Source organism: Pongo pygmaeus, chromosome 14, assembly GCF_028885625.2.
Source record: "Pongo pygmaeus isolate AG05252 chromosome 14, NHGRI_mPonPyg2-v2.0_pri, whole genome shotgun sequence".
NCBI lineage: Eukaryota > Metazoa > Chordata > Mammalia > Primates > Hominidae > Pongo > Pongo pygmaeus.
This window is the reverse complement of record NC_072387.2, coordinates 83,437,441-83,455,353: the sequence shown is the minus strand read 5'-3', so window position 1 is coordinate 83,455,353 and position 17,913 is coordinate 83,437,441. Positions and strand designations below refer to the sequence as shown.

Below are 17,913 nucleotides of genomic sequence, written 5' to 3'. Positions count from 1 at the left end.
ATGAATCTACTATATTCATGAACCTGAGCCTATGTGTCTTTGATTCTCCACCTTTTTTTGTAGGGGGCGGGTGGAAGTTTTCCTTAACTCTGTGTGTATGTGTTTATAGGACTCATTTACTTGAAAAGCAATGAATATCATATAGTGTTAATAAAGTAAAATAAACTTTATGGAGGTTAAGCTTGGGTTTATATTTAGGGTTTTACTACTTTTTTGATAATTACTGCATCAGAATTCTAGAAATAATTGTCACAGAGATAGTAGAATTGTCTAGAGGTACTGATTTACTACACAGCCGTTTTATTTTTTAAAAGCTTGGATATAAAGTGGTTTACAGTACAATCCAGAAAATTAAATCTTATTGTCTTGAAACATCCCATTATGCATACAAGTGAAGTTTATATCTTAGTCATGATTCTTCGTGAGTGATTTTTAACAGTTCAAAGTGCTTTCACATTCATGACCCTATCCTGGTCATCATGAAAGCCCTGTAAAAAAGGTGTAGAGTTAATATGACCATTCTTATTTTTCAGAAATACAAGTTTAGCCATTGAATGACCTTAAGGCTGCAGATCTGTATAATGGCAGAGGACAGATAGTAACCCAGATGTTCAGAACCCCAGCACTGTGCTCTTTCTTGTAGATCAGATTATGCACATCAGAGTACCATGTGATGACCATATTTTGATTTCTGAATAGCCCTCATCATTCTCTTTTTGTCCTTTGTTATGCTGGAGTTGAAAGATTTAGGGCTCGGCACGGTGGCTCATGCCTGAAACCCCAGCACTTAGGGAAGCTGTGGTGGGTGGATTGCTTAAGATCAGTAGTTTGAGACTAGCCTGACCAACGTGGTGAAATGCCGTCTTTACTAAAAATACAAGAACTAGCCAGGCATGGTGGCACATGTCTGTAATCTCAGAGACTTGGGAGGCTGTGGCAGGAAGATTGCTTGAACCCGGGAGATTCCAGCCTGGGCAACAGCGCAAGACTGTCTCAAAAAAAAAAAAAAAAAAAAAAGCTATAGCCACACTTTTTATCAGTGTAATAGTTTCTATGGTGGGTTAAATTCCTCTGAAATAGAGTATTTATTCTTGCTGGAATTTCTGAGCAAGTTTGCTAAATAGTAAGAATTGCTTCGTCTTTGGGCCAAGCTCACCATGGTTTGTGGAATTTGTATCTCTTTGTGCCCCATGATGCTGAAAGAGAGCAAGACCATGCTTTTGTTTTCCAGTCTGTAGGATACCACTCCCTCCTCCAATCACTTTTCCCTGTGAAGTTTCTAGGAATAAGAGTATATTGGTAGAACTAACCTGGGTCATGCCCCTCCTCGGTGTTCTCTTTGTTAAGAATGCACTTGAGTGCAGTAATTGGCAGTTCCTTCTTTTCTGCTTATTAACTGTGTGTACATCAATTGGGCTTCTTTGATAGCCCAGTTCTGGCTTCCTTTACACAATACACCGAGAAACACCAATTAATAGTATATTATACTTTACAGATAATAGTATATTATACTTAACAGATATTCTCATTTGATGCCAACACATTGAAGAAATGTTATCTCTAGTTTCCAAATAACAAAACCTGGGGCTCAGGAACTTTTAAGTGACATGCTTGGAATCATATGGCTAGAAGCTGACACAAGCTGGGGCTAGAAACCTGACGTCAATCAGATTGTTAACTCTTCGAGAGCAGGGAGTGCATCTTCATCACTGATTTAGCCAAGCACTTGACTGACACACATCTTGGCACATAGTTGAACCCCAGATAGGTATTGAGCAGACGTTGAGCCCCTCCTGCATATCATGCAGCTGTCCCTGACTCTGAGCTATTGTGAGGTTGCTTCGGCAGAAGATTCTGGACTCTTGCAATGAAACTGAGCCTCTCCTCTTAGAGCCCAGGGGCATCAGCTACTTTAATGGGTGAGAAAATTCTCTCCAAAAAAAAAAAAAATTTTTTTTAAACCCTTCTCCTGTCTTGTCTCTGACCTACATAACTTCTGACAGAGGACCTGTGTCGACATTTGGTCACATACTTTTGCTGGTGCCTGAGCTTCTTGTCCCTTGTGCTTCTGCTGGCAGAATTCATTTAGCTGCTGCCTTCTATCTGAGACTCACTTCTTGGGCCGTGCTTTCTATTTCTTGTTCACATTATTGTCAGAATTAACCCCAAATCACATTACTGCTAAATAATGTCACAGTTTGTCATCATCCTCAAGGGCACATAAACAAAATGTTCCAGACAGCACAGTTGACCCTTGAACAACGCAGGTGTGAACTGCGCAGGTCCCCTTATACGTGGATATATTTCCACCTCTGCCACCCCAAGACAGCAAGACCAACTCCTCCTCTTTCTCACCCTACTCAGCTTGAAGACGACAAGGATGGAGGTCTTTATGATGATGTGCTTCCACTTGAAGAGTACATATATTTTCTTTACCTTATGATTTTCTTAATAACATTTTCTTTTCTCTAGCTTACTTTAATGTAGGAACAGAGGCCATAATACATATATAAAATATGTTTAATCTACTGTTTATGTTATCTGTAAGGCTTCTGGCCAACAGCATGCTATTAGTAGTTAAGTTTTTGGGGAGTCAAACATTACAAAGATTTTTCACTGTGCCTGGGGTAGGGGTCAGTATCCCTAACCTCCATGATGTTCAAGGGTCAACAGTATGTATTTTGGAATACACAAAGAGCAATATAATAGTTTTAAGCCTTTAAACAAAAATGCTAGCAAGTGATCATCAACCCCTACCCATGCTTAAAATATTAGTGATTCCTTTAGTTAATTGTTAAAACAAAAATTGATTTTTAAAGTTTAAACCACTTTTAAAATATATGAAATATTAAAAACTCAGTATATCTTTCATAATTTTGTATATAATATATATCAAAAATATAAAGCAGGTTAAAAGTAAAATTTATTTTAAAATTTATTGCAGTTTTTCATCATTGCAGGTAATCACTTGCTTTAATTGGCGTTTTAGCAGGTACCAGCAATCTCTATTCCAGTGCAGATAATAGCCATTCTTCTCAGAAGTTGGTATTTGCTCCACAGACAGTTTGTACCAGAATTACCACAAGTGTATGTTGAAATGCAGAGTCCTGGGCTTAACCCCAGATGGCTAAACCAGAACCTTTGAAGGTGGTGCCCAAGAATTGGTGCACAATCAAGTTGTCCATTGATTATGGCAAGCTTTAAAGTTAGAAACCCCCTGGCTAGCAGATCACAGTTCAGGGCCAGTATTATAAATGTCTGGTTGAGTCCCTCCTCCATTATTTAAGGCTGCTAAACTTTAGAAAAATTTTTAGGTCTCTCTAAACTTTGACATTTGTATCTGGAAATGAGGACAATAACAGCAGCTACCTCAAGGAAGTGTGAGAATTCAGTGAATTATGTGTAAGCTCATTAGTGTAGTGTCTCATATATAACAAGTGCTCAAGGCATATGATTGGTAGCAGGGCATTTATGGTGGTGCTTGTTGTAATACGAGCTACGTCTTTCTTATGTTAGGCTTTGACATTGTCATGGGCTTTACCTGGGAAAGAACCTCCGGACTGTGGATTTTATATTCAGCCATTAACATTATTTTATATGACCCTTGGGGCAGGTGATGAGGTATCCCCGTTTTTGTATATGTTCATGAAAACACAGCCAATATCTAAAAGTCTTAAGTAAAGATGTTTTGAAAAATTGAGCAACTAGAATGTTTTTTTTTGGTCATGTGGGTTTGATTGCTGGTACTTTTCATGTGTATTTTCTTCTTGGGTGTTTGTGTCTTTCTCTGCAGGACTGTCTCATTCTTCTTTCACGCGGTCATCTAACTCCATTCTTTCCCTTGGCTTGCTTGTTTAATGGATCGTGATACAGAACTGTAGGATATTAATAAGCTCTACTGTTTATGTAATATAACTAGCATAATATATAGCATTTCTCTTTTAAAAAAAACCAACAAAACCTCCTGCAAACTATAATGAAAAGACTTGATATGCTCTTTAATGGATATTTTTATTAGCACACTGGCTTTCAAATAAGCGGAAAAAATGTTCCCATCCCTTTTTTTTTTGGCTCCTTTGTGTTGCTGGCTCAGAGTGTTTTATTGTTTGATGGAGTAGATGAAATTCCCCTGATGTTTCCTACTCACACTAAATTTGGAATACACCTACAGTATTCTTTTAGGCTTTATTGTTTCCTAAACCATCTATTTAAATACAGCCCTAAAGCTCAAACGGAACACTGTTCCGTGGCTGAGAATAATATGTGTAATGGAGCAGTAGATTAGACTTCATTAGCATCCTCAAAATCATGCAGAAGCCAGTGTTCCCACAAAGTACTCAATACGTTCTAGTAATTATTAAAATTTGCCGCTATCATGGTAAATGTTTTGTGGTGACTTCTAGTGATCTGTAAGCAGAGTGGTAGGAAGAACTTGACCTTTAAAATCTAATGGGGACTTTATAAAAACCCTGGTGTTTGGGGCAGAGACAATCATGAGAACAATGGTCAAGGGGAAGTCTGTGGCCCATCACAGAACAGAATAGGATGATCTGTGGGATTCTGCTGCATTTGTAATAGAGTGAGGAGCTTTTAATGTTTTATGTTGACACTTCTCTGAAGTGGAGAAAGTTGGTAGCCCTTTTATAGGGAATGGTTGATTCAATGCTCTTATTTAATTTTTCTTTTATCATTGATCAGAAAACTTTTATATTTGTTACATCACCCTATTTATTCGGTTATGAGACGTGTAATATCCAAGTCTCCAAGTTAATAGCGTCTAAATTATTTTTAATAGCGAACCTCATGTACTTGTTCTATAACATTAAAATAGATAATTTTATTATTTAAATTATTCTGTTACACTTTATGATTCTATGCTATAAGAAATCTTGCTTTTCCAGTCTAAAATCCCCATCTGCTATTCCCTATCTCACTGTATTCTCTCTTCTAACAATTCCAAATCTCAGAAACTTCTGCCTAGTTCATATGCCACCTGATCCAAGAAGCCAACCTGCTTTCCAGAGACAAAATGAATTACTTTTTATTTTGCATTTTAACTTCTGTACCCTAAGAGACTTTTTGCCTAGACTTGTATTTCACAGTTACTTCATTACCTTTTAATATCAGTATTATACAAACCGTTGAACCTATGAAATTGCCATTACTCAATTATGTTTGAGCTATAAAACATGTCAAGTTCATATTGTTGAGCCAAATTCTCAATTCAATATTAACTGGACAAACTTTTGAAAATTAGCTGTGGTATAAGTTACTTAAACACATCTTAGACTTGGATTTATGTATCTCCTAGAGTACTTAGAGTTTTTGTACATGAAAATGTATTAAATGTTTGTTTTTTTATGTGTGTGTGTGTGTCTCACTCCTGTTGCCCAGGCTGGAGCGCAATGGCGCAATCACGGTTCAATGCAGCCTTGACTTGCTGGGCTCAGGTGATCCTCCCACCTCGGCCTCTTGAGTAGCAAGGACTACAGGCATGCGCCACCATACCTGGGCTAATTTTTCTGTATTTTTTAGAGACAATGTTTTGCCATGTTACCCAGTCTGGTCTCTGGGCTCAAGTAATCCGCCTGCCTTGGCCTCCTAAAGTGTTGGGATTGCAGGCGTGAGCCACTGCGCCCGGCCTCAATACATATTTGATGAAATAAATTGGATTGGATTTGTCTAAATTACCATTACTCCTTATAAGACAGATAATAATGGATGATCTAGAGATGATGCCTGACTGTGGGCCCCACGCTTTTAAAGCCAGGATGTTTGAGCTTACTGTGTACTTTGTCCAACCCATTTCAGTGTTGTCAGATAACTCAAGGTAAACTTTGTCAAGTCACTCTTCCTTATTTTTAAATTTCATATTGTCACCTTTGTTGAAACATTTTTCTTTTTTTGCCTGTACTTGTTTTGCTTTGCTTAATGTAAAAACAGTAATTCTTGTATTTTCTTCTTTTCCTCCCTCAGAATTTTTTACTAACCTAACTCTTGCCGGAAGGTCTCTCAGTGTGCCTCCCCTTCCCTGCCCCGGGAAAATGCTCCCTGGCTTTGTTTGTTTAATCATGGAAAAAATCCTTTCTTTCTTTTGAAGTTATATTCTGTGCTTGCTAAAGGTCCAGTTAAATCACAAGAGATAAAAGTTATACTGACAACCTTGGATGTTCCCTGCCCTTTTGCCAGAAATAGCAAACTAGATACTCATCTTATACAAAAATATGTACATGTTCATCGTCACTAAAAACAACTTGTATTTGGTCTTTCTTAGCGGAGCAGATGTTTAAGTCAGCACACAGTGTAAAATCTGGGGAATGGTGGAGGTGAGGGTGTCAGAGGGGTTGGAAAAAAAAAGGGTTGGGGAGAATAAAGTGTGGTGCTAAATGAATGGAGAAAATTGATAGACTCTATTGATAGAATCTTTAGTTTAATATCACATAATCTCTTAGCTACCTATAGTATAAGTAGTATAGTATAGTGGAGTAGCTATGAAAGCTCAAGCTATGTTTTTTAGCTCACTTATATTTTTTCCTAACTGGAAGAAATTTTACATGTGAAAAGGACATGTGTGGATTGGAGAGAAATTGTGAAGGCTAGATGGCAGTTGGAACTCCTGGGCTCAGGTGATCCTCTTGCCTCAGCCTCCCAAGTAGCTGGGATTACAGGTACGCACCACCACACCTGGCTAACTTTGTTGTTGTTGTTGTTGTTTTTAAGAGACAGGGTCTTGCTGTGTTGCCCAGGTTTGTCTTGAATTCCTGGGCTCGAGGAGTTCTCCTGCCTTGGCCTCCCAAAGCGCTGGGATTACAGGTGTGAGCCAGCTTGCCTGGCCGAAAATATTTTTCTTTATGTGAATTTCTTTTGTTCTTGAATCAATAATTTTGCAGCAAATTACTTTTAATTAGGTAACAATTCTTTGGTTTTACATTGGCTCTTTTACAAGCTAATGGGCATGTACAGACATTTTTCATTTTTAGACCAACCCATTGTTTGAAGGGGCTGGAACATGAGACACTATAGTTGTCTACATAGTTGAAATTAATAGTTTTAATAATTAAATAAGGTGACTTATTTTCTGACATTCTCTGGCAGGAGTAACATAGGAGAATAGGTTATTGTAAATCTATGGAAGGAGGCGTTCCATGCCTGTATGCAAAGATATGTATGTGTTTCTGCTGTTGCAATAAATAATTCAATAAAACAGAATAGATTTTATTGAGCATGGATCATAAACTCAGGGATAGGGATCAGTGTATTCTAGTGCCTAGGATGATGCCTTGCTCATGGCAGATCCATTATCTGTTGAGTGAATGATTAAGTTGATAAATAACATGTCTACTGGTTGCTTAGTACCATGTGATGAGCTTCAAAGGACATAGAAAAAAATGTAATACTATTAAGCATGGTTCTTGAGGTAAATTAGGACTAGAAATAAAAATCAGTACATATTTAGGGAATGATTAGTCCTGAAATCTATAGTACTTAAGATAATTTTTATAAAAGAGGAGATGAAAGAAGATCAGCAGTGAAAATGTCATCTTTTGATTACTGAATACCTATTTTACACCATTTATTGTGCTAAATGTTTTACATGTGTATTATCTCAGTGGAAGTTTCATGACAAATCTGTGAGTACCATCCCTGTTATTTTTTTGTAATGTAATCAAAGTCAGTATCTTGCTTAAGATCACCTGGCGGTTATGTGGCAGAGCTAGATTATAAGACCTATTTTATTTGCCTCTTTTGCTACACTGCTGTTTAATCGTTTGACTAGTTTTCTAGAACTCTCTGGACCAGGGTTGATACTGGTTGGTCATTTCGTACCAGAGGCTTTCTGAATGTTTGCACACCCAATGGAGGAAGACTTGGGGCTCTGTGTAAATCACAGGCATGATGCAGGTAGAGCTGCTGTCAGTGGACTAGGGCTCCTCCCACTGTTATCAGTTCAATGATAGGAAGATGGCATGTTGTAGAGAGAGAGACTTAAAGGGCTTCCTTTGTCTCTTTCCTTATCAGTATCAGTATTAAAATCCACACCATACCTTTTTTAGTGGTGTTGTCAAACTGATCAATTTCCATTGCTTATAGAAATACTTTATGTGTACCTATAAACAGTCTTAAAAACAAAATAAAATGTTAAACATGGCTGCCATTGTGTTTTAGTTACTTACAGGTTGGAAACTGATGGAATTGATAGATCTGTGTTGATTGTGGAGCCATTTCCTGGGAAGCTTTTTAGAAATACCAGTTATTTTACCCTAATCTCTGGAAATTCTAAGCCAGTAGGCTTGGGTTAGGAGTCAGGAAATCTTTTATTTACTTATCTAACATATACATTGCTTTTTTTTTTTTTTGGACCATCTTAACCATTTTTAAACGTACAGTTAAATTGTGTTAAGTATTGTATATTCACAGTGTTGTGCAATAGGCATCCAGAACTCACTCTGTCACCCAGACTTGAGTGTGGTGGTGTGATCACAGCTCACTGCAGCCTCGAACTTTCAGGCTCAAGAGATCCTCCCACCTCAGCCTCCTTTGTAGCTGGAACTACAGGTGTGCACCACCATGCCCAGCTAATTTTAAAAAAAACAACTTTTTTTCTGTAGAAATGGAGTCTCACTATGTCGCTCAGGCTGGTCTTGAACTCCTAGGCCCAAGTAATCCTCCAGCCTTGGCCTCCCAAAGAATTGGGATAACAGGCATGAGCCACCACACCTGGCTTGGAACTTTAAGTGGAATCAGTCAGTATTTGACTTTTTGTGAGTGGCTTATTTCACTTAGCATAATGTCTTCAAGTTTCCTCCATGTTGTAGCATGTGACAATTTTCTTCCTTTATAAGGCTGAATAATAGTACATAGTATGTATATACCACATTTTGTGTATCCATTCATCTTTTGATGGACTTTTGGGTTTGCTTCCACCTCTTGGCTAATGGGAATAATGCTGATGTGAATGTGGGTAGCAAGGGTCCCTGCTTTTAATCCTTTCGGATATATATCCAGAAGTGAAATTGTTGGATCATATGGTAATTCTGTTTTTAGATTTTTGAGGAACTGCCATACTGTTTTTCTTAGCAGTTGTACCATTTTATAATCCTACCAACAGTAAACAAGAATTTCAATTTTTCACTTTCTTGCTAACACTTATTTCTTTCTTTTGATAGTAGCCATCCTAATAGGTGTGAGTTGTCTGGAAGTCTTTTAAAAGCCCATGGTGATTCTGATGGTAAGCTGGTTGTGTGAAGCACTATCTCAGCAAGACTTTTTGTTTGGAAACTGCAAGTTTCTCACCAGTCCATTGAAAAAGGACTCAGTATTTCTGCAAAAGTAGTTTTCAAGGAAAAGTTACCTTATCAAGTTATCTTGATAAGTTGGGTTGAATTTAGGTCCTTTCCAGATCAAGAGTTTTATAGTTTTGCAAGTCCATCTTACATACTGTTTTTTTCCTATGGAAATCTTTTTGTTATTTTTAATTGTCATAAAATATGCATAACATAAATTTACCAGCACAACCATTTTCCAGTGTACAGTTCACTAGCATCAAGTGAATTCACAATGTTTTGCGACCATCAGCACCATACATGTCCGGAACTTTTTTCATCTTGCAAAATGGAATCTCTCTACCCATTTGACAGTAACTTCTCATTCCCCTCAGCCCCTGGTACCCACCGTTCTATTTTGTGTCTCTACGAATTTGACTACTTTAGGTACCTCATATAAGTGAGTTCTTCTGGTGACTGGCTTATTTCAAATTTTAAAGAAGTTTGAAAATACCTTGTGCAACATTTAAAAAATGTCTCTTTGATAAACATTTACTGAGTGCCTACTGTGGGAACAGAATACCATATATCAAGTCTGGGATGCAGGCATGTTCTTTCCCACTCTCTCCTGCCCTGCTTTGAAACATCTCTGAAGGCGATTTGGCATTGTCTAATAGCTTAACGGATAGAGTTTTTGTTTCTTATTTGCACTTAAGATAATATGGTACATTTTATAGTCTCTAGGAACTCATTTCCAGTGACGGGGGTAGGTGGTTCCTGGAAGGGAAAATGGTTGTCTAGAAAACACTCATTTAGGGATACCCCTATAATTCCCAGACTATAAATGTTTTAATTTAACTCAGGAACAGAGAAGTTATTTGGTGTCATTAATCAGTATATTTGAGTCATTATTCTGAATGATTATGCTTCATTTATTTTGAGTCGGAATGTTTTCCACACAATAATAGAGAATAAAAGTGCACCATTAATTACATTTGAGCAGCTCACACATATGTAGGTATATACATATATTTCTATATCATCACACAATTATGGAAATTTGAAATTTAATATAACAAGTAATTGTTACAAAAGAGTCAAATATTTAATTAAATAATAGTGTTAAATTTATGGCCATTTATAATTATGCCTTGTAACAGTTTTAACTAATGCTTGAAAAAGGTTGGTGAAACATTTCCACAAGCACGTGTCTTCTGTTTCTAGATGAAAAGCATTTTTATTAATATGGTTTTTATCTTTTGGGGTAACAGTTATGTGCTTTGGAGAAAAGTACAATTTTTTGAAATGGGATCAAGTAATTTGCAGAGCTTCACCATGACAGTTTATGAAAGGGAGACTAATTGTAAAAAGTTATACTTCTATGCATGGAATTTTGGCTTTTCTCCTTGACTGTAAATGTGCACTCCTCCTGATTAAGATCCACTGTGTAAATCTGCTCTTGTAGGTTCCAGAACTCCCATGCCCCTCAGTAACTGCTTTCCTTCACTTTGGCTGGCTGGGACTCTTGTCAGAAAGCCACTAAACAAACAAACAAACTTCACATGCAGTCGCTGCAATATTACAAAAACACACTGTATCTTCCTTGGTCTGAAAGGCAGATGAAAGAAGCCAGGCCACCAGTTTGTTACATCAGCTGCATTTATTCTCCAGAGTGAAGCGGAGGACTTAATTTAGAAGTTTAATAACTTCTTAAAAGACAAACACATCTCCCTCTTATAGATGAGAAAATACATAGACAAGAAAAATTAAGGCAGTTTAACTGATGCTACAAGGAAAATTTGGCAGAGAACAAAATTTCGGAGATTCCTGGACAAAGCAACCATGTCCGAGAACTTGTTCTTTCTCTTTTTGCAACAAAGCCAAAATAATTTCAACACTTTTTAAAGCCACCAAACAATTTTCAAATGATTTATTGAACACTGCTTCAGTTTATTCTCAGAATGAATTTGTGATTTAAAATTTTTATCACCATTTTGAGTCAATTGTCCAAGGATACTCATCTCACAAATGATGGGGGTCAGAACTAGGATTTGGGACTTCCTGCTCTTAGGCCTGCTTCATTTTCGGTGCATCACGCTGAGTGATTCACTAACTTAATCACATTTCATCCCCCGCCCTCTAATTATTATACTGTTAATTATAAGTTTTTAATGTTAACTTTTATAGTTTCAAAATTTTGCTTCAGGTTGAAGCCATAATTCTTTTAGTATAGAATATACCCTTGAGTTTAGAAGAACATGAAAAAGAAGTGAGATTTGATATTAAAACACGATTTAATATTTTGTGGGTTACTCATAGTCCAAATGCAGTGCTGTAGTTTGAATGTGTCCCCTTGTTGGTGGGAGAGTAAATTAGTTCAACCATTGGGGAAAGCAGTGTGGCAATTTTTCAGAGAGCTAAAGGCAGAACTACCATTCAATCCAGCAATCTGATTACTGGTTATATATACCCAGAGGAATACAAATTATTCTGCCTTAAAGACACGTGCATACCTGTGTTCATTGCAGCACTGTTCACAATAGCAAAGACATGGAATCAACCTAAATGTCCATCAGTGACAGACTGGATAAAGAAAATGTGGTACATATACACCACAAAATACCATGCAGCCATAAGAAAGAATGAGATCGTGTCTTTTGTGGGAACATGGATGAAGCTGGAGGCTGTGATCCTCAGCGAAGTAACACAGGAACAGAAAACCAAATACCACAGGTTCTCACTTATGAGTGGGAGCTAAATGATGAAAACACATGAACACAAAGAAGGGAACAACAGACACTGGGGTCGACTAGAGGGTGGAGGGTGGGAGGTGGGAGAGGAGCAGAAAAAATAACTATTGGGTACTGGGCTTAATACCTGGGTGATGAAATAATCTGTACAACAAGCCCCCATGACATGAGTTTATCTATATAACAAACTTTCACATGTACCCCCAAACCTAAGATAAAAGTTAAAAAATAAAAAGGAAATTCATGGCCAACGTGATGGTATTAAGAGGTGTGGCCTTTAAGAGGTAATTAGGCCATGAGGGTTTCTGCTCTCATGAATGGGATTAAGGCCCTTATAAAAGAGGCTTCACATAGCCTTCAGCTCCTTTGCCCTTCCACCTTCCACTGTGTGGGGAACACCACGGTGTTCCTTTCCTCCAAAGAATGCAGGGTCAAGGCGCCATCTTGGAAGCAGAGAACACCCCTCATGTGTCTGACAAACCTGCCAGCCCCTTGATCTGGAACTTTCCAGCCTCCAGAATTGTGAGGAAAAAAATTTCTCTACTTTATAAATTACTTAGGTTATTTTGTTTTTATAATCTAGGTTATTTTATCATAGCAGCACAAATGCACTAAGATGCACAATTATGAAAACAGTCATATTTTAAATATAGTGAAGAAAGTAAATCTACCTTTTAAAATTTTCTTTTAAAAAATATGATAGCTTTCTCAAGATATAATTTCTGTACCATACAATTCCCCTATTTAAAATGTACAATTCTTTAGTTCTTAATATATTCAGAGTTGTGCAACCATCACCACAATTAATTTTAGAACATAAGAAAACCTACTTTTAAAGTAGTGGTATTCAGGGATATCCGGCTTGTTTTCAGTTTTTGGCTGTTAAGAACAGAGCTGCTTTTAAGAAAGTATAGGTAATTATAACAAAATAATTAATCTTCAAGGTAATGTCAGAATTGTGTTTGAAAACCTTTAATTATACTGTAATTATTTCTCAGCCATTTAGAGACCCTTTCTGCTGGTGTGCTGGGCTGGGAAAATTTTACTAGATGTTTAAAATACCTGCCTTGTGTGTATGGCTTTTTGTTGTTGTTATATCAGTGTCTTACTATTTTTCCACTTTTTTGTGTGTAGTCAGAGAAACAAAGTTCATTGATGTTTGTTTAAACCTATGAGTTTCCTATATTGTGGGAGGAGCTATAAACATAACATGTGGTCATTAAATGTAGATTTATGTTTTTGCTTATTAAGTTCACAGTGGAATATAGGCAGAAAACTTTACATAGCATTGTTTAATGATCAGTGGTTCTCAGTGTTTGATGCAGATTAGAATCACATGAGTATTTAAAAATACTAGTACCTTTACCTACTCCCCAGAGATTGTAATTTAATTGGTAATTTAATCTGGCATGGGACCTACATGTCAATAGTTGGCAAATTTAAGTTTCCTGTATGACTCTGATGTGTGGCAGGATTGAGAGCCATTGCTTTACATTCTTGTGATCAAATTTTAGTAACAGAAACCTGCAGCTTATTATTATTTTTTTAATCTAGCTTACCTTTTGTTTATCTGTCTGATCCTTCAAGAAAAAGGACTGATTAAACCAAAGTTAGATTAGAAAATGGAGAAAAGGACCCTGACTAAATCACTGTCCAGAACCTTTGAAGCTAATTTGCCATATTTTTTATCTTCACATCCTCAGTGCTTAGTAAATTCCTGCCCTGTAGACGTTCCTTCCTTCCCTTCCTTCTTGTCCTTTTCTTGCTTTCCTTTTATTCCTTCCTTCAACATTTATTAAGTGCCTACTGTCTGTTCCAGCACTGTTTTATATCCTAAGGATATAAATACAATTTGGAATCCTTCTTACATTTTAGTTGGCAGAAGATGCCTAATAAATATTTGTTGAATTGAATAGAATCACAGCTGAGCCCTCTTGGCATACTGCTGTGCTGTGTGCTTCAGTTCCTTTGTAGAAATTATGCCTTTTTGATATCCAGGAACATTCCAAGCATTATCTGTCACTTCCTCATTTGTCTGTCTTTTTCCCCTTTCTAGTCAGGAACATGCCAGCTTTAGCCAGGCTTAAGCCATCAGGATGTAGTTGGTTAAGACAGGTAACTTTGGTCTCTCTTCTCCATGAATCCTACATAATCTGTACATAATCTGTACAATAAACCCCCATGACATGAGTTTACCTATATAACAAACTTTCACATGTACCCCCAAACCTAAGATAAAAGTTAAAAAATAAAAAGGAAATTCATGGCCAATGTGATGGTATTAACAGGTGGGGCCTTTAAGAGGTGATTCGGCCATGAGGGCCTAATCATTGATATCCAGGAACATTCCAAGCATTGGAATGGTACCTGGTACCTGGGATCCACTGAACTATGGAGTTTTGGGTAAGATCAGAGTCCAGTTAGATGATAGGGAAAATGGATATTTTGGTGGGTTTTAAGTTAGAGAAGGCTGTCCCAGGAGACCTTCTGCAGGTCTTAGAACCCTGTTTGGTCTCTTGGCAGATTTCCTTCTCTGGGAGCAAGAGGACACATGCTGTCTCCCTGTACCAGTTTATCAGAGCTCACTGGGTTTGTTCATCCCTCCTGAACTTCCCTAGAGTTGCTTGGATGTTTTAGAGTTGACTTGACATAGCGAAAAAGAGTGCTTCAGAGTAGCAAAATGTGCACATGCCTCTGTGCATGCGTCCACACACACACACACACACACACACACACACACACACACTGTCTCTCTCTCTTAAGAGTGAGAAAACAGTTAGCAGAAGGGATAGTGTTTTATATTGCTTTTTAATCAGTGATTCTTTTACTTGGTTATTTCTAGCTTTCCAGCCTCTCAGCATATAGAAAATGTCTTCTAAATAAGAGTAAACAGGTATAGATTGCTGGGTTATGTATATTTCTGCAGTGCTTCTATTGAAAATATAAAATGGGGCAAGACAGATTGCAAAGCTTATTAACAAGGCATTCCTTCTGTTTGAGTCTTTGCTGTTACTATTGGCATTATTAAATTTATGTATGCGACATGCAGAATGATAACTAGAGACATAGCATGCCGCATGTTCTTAGGAAAATATTTTCAAAAGTAAATTCAGCTTTTGCTTTGTAAATGAAGTGATTGGAGTTTAGTCTTTGGGGTTCTTCCCTCACACTGCATTCCCACCTCAATCCTTATACTTTGTATTTGGGCCATTTGACTCCTTATTCCATTTTGCAAATAGTGTATTTTGTGGACATGTGTGTTGGTGTGTGCCTGTTTAAAAAATATTTTGTTTGGTAACCCTTTGGGTATACCAATGGAGCTTCTGTGTGGCCACCATTAGAACAAAACTTCCTAATTTCAGTGTCATTAAGTCAGCAGCTGGTGCAGCTGAACTCAAAGAAACAAGCGTAGTTATTGACTGTTTTCTCTAAAAACAGCCTGAACAAAGCATTTCCTTAAGCAGCATTGAGCAGGATTTAGAACTTCCTATGCCTCAAAAAAGTCTTAGAGAGATTTACGGAAGTACAAAGGTCAACATCACTGCATGTGATTCCACTGTCCTACCCTCAATCTATGGCAAATAACTGATTTTTTTAAAAATCTTGTATTTTAAAATCATGTCATCAGAATTCCTGAGCAAAAAAGAAAACAAAATCAATCAAATAGATGGCTGTATTAGTCCATTTTAATACTGCTATGAAGAAGTACCCAAGACTTGGTAATCTGTAAAGAAAAAGAGGTTTAGTGGACTTACAGTTCTACATGGCTCGGGCGGCCTCACGATCATGGCAGAAGGCAAAGGAGGAGCAAAGACACGTCTTAACGTGGCAGCAGGCAGGAGAGCATCTGCAGGGGAACTGCCCTTATGAAACCATTAAATCTCATGAGACTTACTCACAATCATGAGAACAGCACGGGAAGAACCCACCCCCATGATTCAATTACCTCCCACCGGGTCCCTCCCATGACATGTGGGGATTACAGGAACTATAGTGCAAATGAGATTTGGGTGGGGACACAGCAAAACCATATCAATGGTCATATTAGCTACTTCTTGACAACCTTCAGCAGTGTCTGAGGAGTGTGACAACACAGATGCTGGGTTATTTAAAAAAGGAGAGTTTCAAAAATTGTAGCTTACATTGTAGTCATTGTATGCTATTTTTTGTATGTATGTATGTATGTATTTATACACACAGAAATGGGGTCTTGCTCTGTCACCCAGGTGGCGTGCAGTGGAGCCATCCCAGCTTGCAGCTCAGGATCCTTCTGCCTCAGCCTCCCAGGTAGGTGGGACCATAGGCCTGTGCCACCACACCTGGCTAACTTTTTAAATCTTTTGTAGAGGATCTTGCTATGTTGCTTTGGCTGGTCTTGAACTCCTGGCCTCAAGCAGTCCTCCTGCCTTGGCCTCCCAAAGTACTGGGATTATATGTGTGAGCCACTGCACCTCGCAGATTGTATGCTATTTTTAACATTGTTGTTTAGTTTCTTGTAGATAATCATATATATATATATATTTGTATTTCTTAATTCTTATAAAGATCTTGGAAATAGACATTTAGGAGTTGATAAGAATTCATGCATTTTTCATTATCATATTTTCATATTTCTTTTTAATGAGCATGTACCATATTCCAGACACTCCATTAAGTGCTAATAGGTACAAAAGAAATGTATGATAATATACAAACACTTGAGTTATAATAAAGGTAGAATATAATTTGAAGTAAAGCCAGATGGCATCAATCTGCCTTCATCTGTTTTATTTCCAGGTAAATTTGCATTTCTAGTTAAAATTTCTTTTGTAGAGAGAACTTGGGGGTTCATAAGGAGGTTTGGATACTACCCCAGTATTCTATATTGTGTGATGTTAAGTTTCTGTGGTAGATTGTCCAGTTGTTCGGGTGGGGGAGTCGGGGAGGAAAATTTAGAAGATGCTATTCATTACATTACACTAACACTCTTCTGTTAATACATGGAGAATTGTTCATTGTTTCCATTGGTATTGATTTAAAATAAGAAATCACCATACACAATCAGACCCATGACCAATCAGTTTTCTCCCCTGTAGCTTCGTGATGGGGTTGCCCCTTTAACATAGTTCACTCATATCTTAATTTCTTTAAGCTACTACTTGTTTCTTTGAATCCGTTTTGGTTTGCCATTCAGTCATTTCTTTTTTTTCTTTTCCGAGATGGAGTCTTGCTCTGTCGCCCAGGCTGGAGTGCAGTGGCGCAATCTTGGCTCACTGCAAGCTCCGCCTCCCGGGTTCACACCATTCTCCTGCCTCAGCCTCCCGAGTAGCTGGGACTACAGGTGCCCGCCACCACGCCTGGCTAATTTTTTTGTATTTTTTTTAGTAGAGACGGGGTGTCACTGTGTTAGCCAGGATGGTCTTGATCTCCTGACCTCATGATCCGCCCACCTCAGCCTCCCAAAGTGCTGGGATTACAGGTGGAAGCCACTGCGCCCGGCCCCAGTCATTTCTTAAAACTTTATGAAGTTTTAAAAATTTTAGTCTCGTGGATTATAGGTTTAACACCTGCCATATGAAATAGCAATTGATTCATTTTCTTTATATTATTTGTATTTCTGTCAGGTTTTAATAAAATACTCCTGGGTGTACTGTTGCCAGGATGAGATGGACAAATGGTGTTATAAAATTCGTGGCAACTAGGATTCCATAGATTATTTAGTTTATGTTTCTAGACTGAAACTCCATATTATTTTTATATAGTACTCTCCATTCTCATGATGAATGAAGTGTAAGCAGTTGTCATCTTTAACATGCATTACTTATTAGGGTGTGGTGGTTAACATTATGAAGAGCATCACAGCTCTGTAAAGGTAATTTTTGTTTTGAGTTCTGTTTGGTAATGCTTATATTTTGTTGGTA

General features: G+C 37.7%; 1 protein-coding gene across 15 annotated transcripts in view; it reads left to right on the top strand.

The window, feature by feature from the left end:
* The window catches only part of KLF12 (KLF transcription factor 12), a 458,192-nt gene that overhangs the window by 46,071 nt on the left and 394,208 nt on the right, over positions 1-17,913 (top strand). For 6 of the 15 annotated variants that reach the window (XR_010123592.1, XM_054446213.2, XM_054446215.2 and 3 more), the window contains exon 2: positions 16,240-16,300. The exons of 8 other annotated variants lie outside the window; for them this stretch is intronic. The gene's annotated coding sequence lies outside the window, so the exon portion shown is untranslated. Of the gene's footprint in view, positions 1-16,213; positions 16,301-17,913 lie in introns of all 15 variants that reach the window. One more of the 15 variants, XM_063650931.1, reaches the window with a different exon arrangement.